Source organism: Protopterus annectens, chromosome 6.part0, assembly GCF_019279795.1.
Source record: "Protopterus annectens isolate FY-2018-M chromosome 6.part0, PAN1.0, whole genome shotgun sequence".
NCBI lineage: Eukaryota > Metazoa > Chordata > Ceratodontiformes > Protopteridae > Protopterus > Protopterus annectens.
Genome location: NC_056737.1, coordinates 1519126050 through 1519132049, shown reverse-complemented (window position 1 = coordinate 1519132049; position 6000 = coordinate 1519126050). Strand labels below are relative to the sequence as shown.

Sequence of the window (6000 nt, the reverse complement as noted above, 5' to 3'; positions counted from 1 at the left end):
GGTTCAAGGCTCCAGAGAGCACCCCAGCACTACCAGGCTATAACTCCTACCATATCTTTAGGTCCCAAAACCAGGACCGAAACACAAAAGGAGGGGGTGCGTCTATATTCATCAAGAACACCCACACCTCCAGGTTAGTAGCACAGCACGAGGAATCTGAGACCATCCAAGTGCAATTGACAGCGGGTAAATTGACTGTTCAATTTATAGCTTGCTACAGATCTCCCACCTTGTCTCAGGACCCTCATGCAGCATTCCTGAGAACATTAGAAAGTATGAAGATTCTACCCAACACCATGCTACTGGGTGACTTCAACTATCCAAACATTGACTGGGAAAACTACTCAAGCTCAAACGCCCTAGCCCAATGCTTCCTTGAATTTATAAAATCAAATGCCCTTGAACAGCTGGTCACCACTCCCACAAGAGGTGACAACATACTGGACTGGTCATCACCAACATGGGAACCTATGTTCCACACCAGAGGTAAACTTGTCATTGGTAAGATCAGATCACAAACTAATCACACTGGACATCCACATCCCGACCCCCCCCAAGGAAATCAAGGTAAAAAACTTCTCTAAAGCAAACTTCACACTCCTCAAGACCGAAGTGGGAAGTTTCAAAGCTCCCAATCAAATGGAAAATGATGACCCATCGGCAGAATCCTTTACAACTGCATTCTATGAACACCTTCAAGAATGCATGGACAGAGCCTTCCCAAGTAAAATCAAGACCAACTCCTCAAAAAAGAGGAAGCCAGTCTGGTGGACCCCGGCCATAAATAAACTTTACAACAGAAGGAGGAAACTCCTGCAAGATAGAACAAAATCCCAAAATAAGAAGGCATCTCCGATTAACATCAGTAAAAAACTGCGCTCCCTCATTAAATCATCCAAGGCCAACTTCAAAAGAAAAACAGCCAATGACTCTAAGAATAACCACAAGGCCTTCTTTAACTATGTCAAGAGTCTAGGGGCAAACTCTCAGATATGCTACAAGCTAGTGCATAATGGCCATAAATACACTGAACCAACCGACATTGCCAACATTCTGGCTGACAAGTTCAGTGCAAACTTCACCCCCCCCCTCCACCAAAGGGGCTAGCACCCATCCCAGAAGAATGTGGCGCTCCAGATATCTCAGACACACAAGTAAAGACAGCCCTTGCAAAGGCCAAAAACACAGCATCAATGGGACCAGATGCTATCCCAGGTTGTGTCTTACACGAGCTTCAAAATGAACTAACCTCCCATCTCAAATCACTATTCAAGCTCAGCCTCTCTACAGGCTATGTACCCAAAGAATGGCGTACAGCAACAGTCGTACCACTCCACAAAGGTGGTGCCACAACTGACCCTGGGAACTATCACCCTATAAGCTTGACTAGCTTGGTCTGCAAAGCCATGGAACACATTATCATGGAGCTCATTAACAGGGACATTGGGAACCTCCAGACACTGGACCCCAACCAGTTCGGCTTTGTTAAAGGCAGATCTTGCCTTCTGAACTTGGTCGACTTCTTTGAAACAGTCACCAAGGCCATAGATGATGGGAAGGTGGTCCACACAGCATATCTGGACCTCGCTAAGGCGTTCGACACCATCCCACACTCAGGAATCATAGACAAACTCACCAGCTTAAATATTAACCCCTATGTCACAAGATGGGTTGCCAATTGGCTCTCAGACAGAACCCACACGGTAAGAGTGGCAGGCGCCATGTCTGACTCTAAACCAGTCTGACTCTAAACCAGTCACAAGCAGAGTCCCACAGGGCTCAGTCCTGGGACCCCTCCTGTTCGGTATATATTTTTCTGAAGTACAGGCAAAGGCGGAGGGACTGTGGCTAACCAAGTTTGCAGATGACTGTAAATTAGGTGCAATAATTGACTCTCCAGCTGACACAGACATCCTGCAAAAGGGTCTCACAGAGACAAACACCTGGTGTCAAAGTCATGGCCTCAAGCTAAATGCCAAAAAATGCATAGTGATCCCATTTGGGAAAAACAAAGTACCTAAAAACTACCACATAGATGGGAATCCACTAAGTACAGAAGAAGTAATTAGGGACCTGGGTACCCAAGTAGATAGCATGCTCTCCTTTGATAACCACATAACCAAAACTGTCAGGAAATCCTTCTATGTGGCACACCTGATCACAAAGGGTTTCTCATCCAGATCCAAGGATGTGATTGTGCCCCTTTACTTCTCACTCATTAGGCCCATAATAGAGTACAATGCCCCATTTGGGATGTACCTCACTAGACACCTGCAACAACTAGAAAGACCACAGAAGTACCTCACTAAGAGGATTAAGGGCCTTAAACATTTACCCTATGAAGCACGACTAAAAAAGCTGCAGTTCTTCTCAGTCGCTTACCGTCTGCTCAGAGGTGACCTATGCCTGACCTACAGGGCCATGTCAAACCCTGAAGTAATGGACATGCCTCACCTCACAAAAACGAGATCCCTCAGAATCACTAGTTCTAGCGACTTGAACCTATGTACAACAATAAACAGGACATGCTGAAGGGATAGATTCCTGTCCCGGCGACTCCCCTCACTTTGGAATAGAATCCCAATCCATATTTGACAGAGCTCCTCCCTGACCCTCTTCAAGAGAAATCTTGATGGGTAATCATTAAGTTCTACCCTGGGATCACTTCAGGCGCCCTATTGACAGAGGCCCAGGTTACTAATCTAATGGGGAGGCGAAAGCCATCACTCTGTGGCTAGACTTATCAATGCCCACGGGCAGATAACCTAGTACTTACCTATGAACCGAATAAAAAGTTTACAGGAATACGTGCATTGCGTCACATGCAAATCAGCATGCATGTCAGTCATCGGCCGTTTCCACGCCCATCTCACTGTCATTCATTGACGACACGCCCATATCAGCGCGGAACTAGACGCGAGGTACTGTTCTACTTCTATTACAAAACTAAGTATTCGTATTTGTAAGACTACTCTCTTCTGATTGCGTCATTAACTAAAAAAATCTAAACACTGAACGCGTAACACACCTTTCAAATGTGTAACACTGAGGAACATGGACAGTTTTAAGAAAAATAAGGGACTTTCTTTCTTACGAGATTACCGGAGAAGTATGAATTATAATAATGTGTTTTCTACCAAACATTTTAGCTTTGCCCATGTCTATTGAGCAAAAAGAATTTGAGATAATGTGTAACAGCGCCTAGATGTTAAGCAACTGTCGTAAGGTTCTGAGAACTACCCAAAAGCACTGGTGAGGTCCAGTACGCTACCTTACCGCCCCAAAACACTTGTGAGGTGCAGTGCTCTGCCTTATCGCCAAATTATTCACTAAAACCGAAGTTGTGCAGTGCGACAGTATTTTTATGAAGCAGTAAATCGAGGAATAATGTCCTCTTCACGGCTCATCCTGAAAATATATAGTGCTCTACATTTATTTGTTTAAGTAAGTCAACAAAAAACAACATTCAACGACCCAACGTGCGCACAGAGAAGACCTACATATAACCATGTATTTTGCAGCTCATCAGCAATATGGGATTAACAAGTCGGGCGCTATCGCTATCCATCACATTTAAATTACAGCAAATCACTTTAGCCTTCCTTAATACAAAGAAATATTTTGCAAGTTTAGATAGGACTCATTCCTATTGTGCATGCTACAACCGATGAACATTTTTGTCGCACAATATTAACGAACTATTTTCGTTGTAAGTGTCGCTTCTCGTGGATACAGTCTGTGCTTATGGTTTGTGGGCTGGTACCAGCAGCTGTTGTAAATATAGTCGTGTTTAAAAAGCGACTGTTGTAGTCTATGGCAGATTTCCTTTTTGGAATCAAAATATATAAGCCGGTATGAGTAAGTTACTGTGTTATGGTGTGTGTATGTTGTGAATAGATCCGAGCTCGGGTTGGAACAGTAACATTTCCTGTTTCTTTTATTTTACTTGCTGGTGAGCGTATGTTGAATGCTGTATTTAATGCTTAGTGCTCTTTGGAGCGCTGATCATATTTAACATACTAGTTGTAAAAGTGACTGGATCTCTAGCCAACATAATGTCATCAATGACTGGAGCTTTATTATTGACAGAAGTACGTATACAATGCCGTTTTATGTCTGAAAAACAGAAACAGAAGCGGCTAACACGTCTTGCACGATTCTGTCGTAGAGGGTTGTTTATGTTCTGCTCTCACTGTCTTGCAGTTGTTTATACGCATTAGTTGTCCTGAGTTTTGCAGAATATCCCTGCTTTTTTGCCTCGTCCGTCGAAAATGGTTTGATTTCTGGTAAATCACCGATGATTACAGTCGGTCAGTAATGATAGATTAGTGAGTATTATACTTTATTGTTGTTAAGTCCTGTTGTGTTATCAACTTGTAAAGGGATTGTAGTAGTATTTAAAAAATCCAAGGTTTTGTGCCTTTGTATCCCTGTTACATTTGGCTTTGTCAAGAATTCTTGTGCAGATAATTTTATTTCATTTTTGTGCATTTGTTTATCCTGTTCCACTTGATTTAGTAAAAAAAATGGAGGCCTAAGGAGAAAAGCCGAAACAGACACTGTTTTATTTATATTATATATATATATATATATATATATATATGTATATATATATATATATAGTATTAAACATATGTATTAGCAATTGGACATATTTGTTAATTAAATTGTATTTATATGCACTTTTACAGTATAAAATATTCTTGTATTAATAGATGCTGACCAATGAGTATTTTGAAGAGGTATATTAGTGGGTTTGCCAGATGGATAATAGGTCATGTGATTAGTGCTTAGAAATTGAAAGAAATGAAAGTGAAGGAAGGAGCTAACTAGGTACAGCAGAATATGTTAATATAGGGGATCATGAACTTAACCATATTGTATTCCAGACATGGATGCCAAGGGATTGGTCTTAAGAGGGAAGCTTGGCATCCAGTTCGAGAACACATATCAGGCTAGCATAGGTTCATACTAGGCTATTTGCCCGAGGGCATTTATAAGCTTAGCCAGTGTGTGTTTGGCTTTCGCCACCCATTTTAAATTAATTTTGTTATGCCCTTTTTCGAGGTTAGTATACTGTGCCTCTGTCTAACAGTGACACAGAAGTGATACCCAGGGTAAACCTACGATCCCCCATCCACTCATCAAGATTCCTCTTGAAAACAGTCAATGAGGGACTCTGCCTAACCTGGACTGGGATTTTATTCCAGAGTGAAGGGAGCCTCTGGGTTATGAATCTGTCCCTCCAGCATGTCCTATTTATTTCAGTGCTGAGGTTCAAGTCTCTCGAGCGCGTAGCTCGATGGGATTTGAATTTTCTGAGGTACAGCATGTCCATTAATTCCAGATTGGACATGGCTTTATATGTCCGGCACAGATCGCCTCTGAGCAGGTGGTATGCCACTGAGTAGAGCTGGAGTTTCTTTAACCGGGCAGCATATGGCATCTGTTTGAGCCCTTTGATCCTCTTGGTGAGGTACTTTTGGGGTCTTTCCAGTTGCTGCAGGTGTCTGGTAAGGTACATCCCAAAAGGGGCATTGTACTCAATTATGGGCCTGATGAGGGATGAGTAAAGAGGAATGATGACCTCCCCTGATCTAGATGTGAATCCCTTCATGATTAGATGGGCTATATAAAATGTTTTTCTAACCACTTTGGCCACGTGGTTGTCAAATGAGAGATTGCTATCAACTTGGGTCCACAGGTCCATAATTACTTCTTCCTTACTTAATGGATTACCACCTATGTGGTAATTTGTGGGCACTTTGTTTTTGCCAAAGGGGATGACTATACACTTTGGCGTTTAGCTTGAGGCCATGGCTCTGGCACCAGTTGTCTGTTTCTATGAGGCCCTTTTGGAAGATGCTTGCGTCGGCTGGAGAGTCGATTATGGCGCCCAGTTTGCAGTCATCTGCGAACTTGGTCAGCCACAGTCCTTCCGTGTTGGCCTGTACCTCCGAGAAATATATACCGAACAAGAGAGGTCCCAGGACTGAGCCT

The 6000-nt window shown here is 42.8% G+C and overlaps 1 protein-coding gene across 6 annotated transcripts in view; it reads left to right on the top strand.

Annotated features, from left to right (window-relative positions):
• Positions 1-2872: 2872 nt before the first annotated feature.
• INSIG2 (insulin induced gene 2) overlaps positions 2873-6000 on the top strand; it is an 858026-nt gene continuing 854898 nt past the window's right edge. For 2 of the 6 annotated variants that reach the window (XM_044074981.1, XM_044074980.1), the window contains exon 1: positions 3511-3852. The gene's annotated coding sequence lies outside the window, so the exon portion shown is untranslated. Of the gene's footprint in view, positions 2922-2960; positions 3110-3510; positions 3853-3887; positions 4329-6000 lie in introns of those variants that run through there. The other 4 variants (XM_044074983.1, XM_044074982.1, XM_044074986.1 and 1 more) reach the window with 4 other exon arrangements.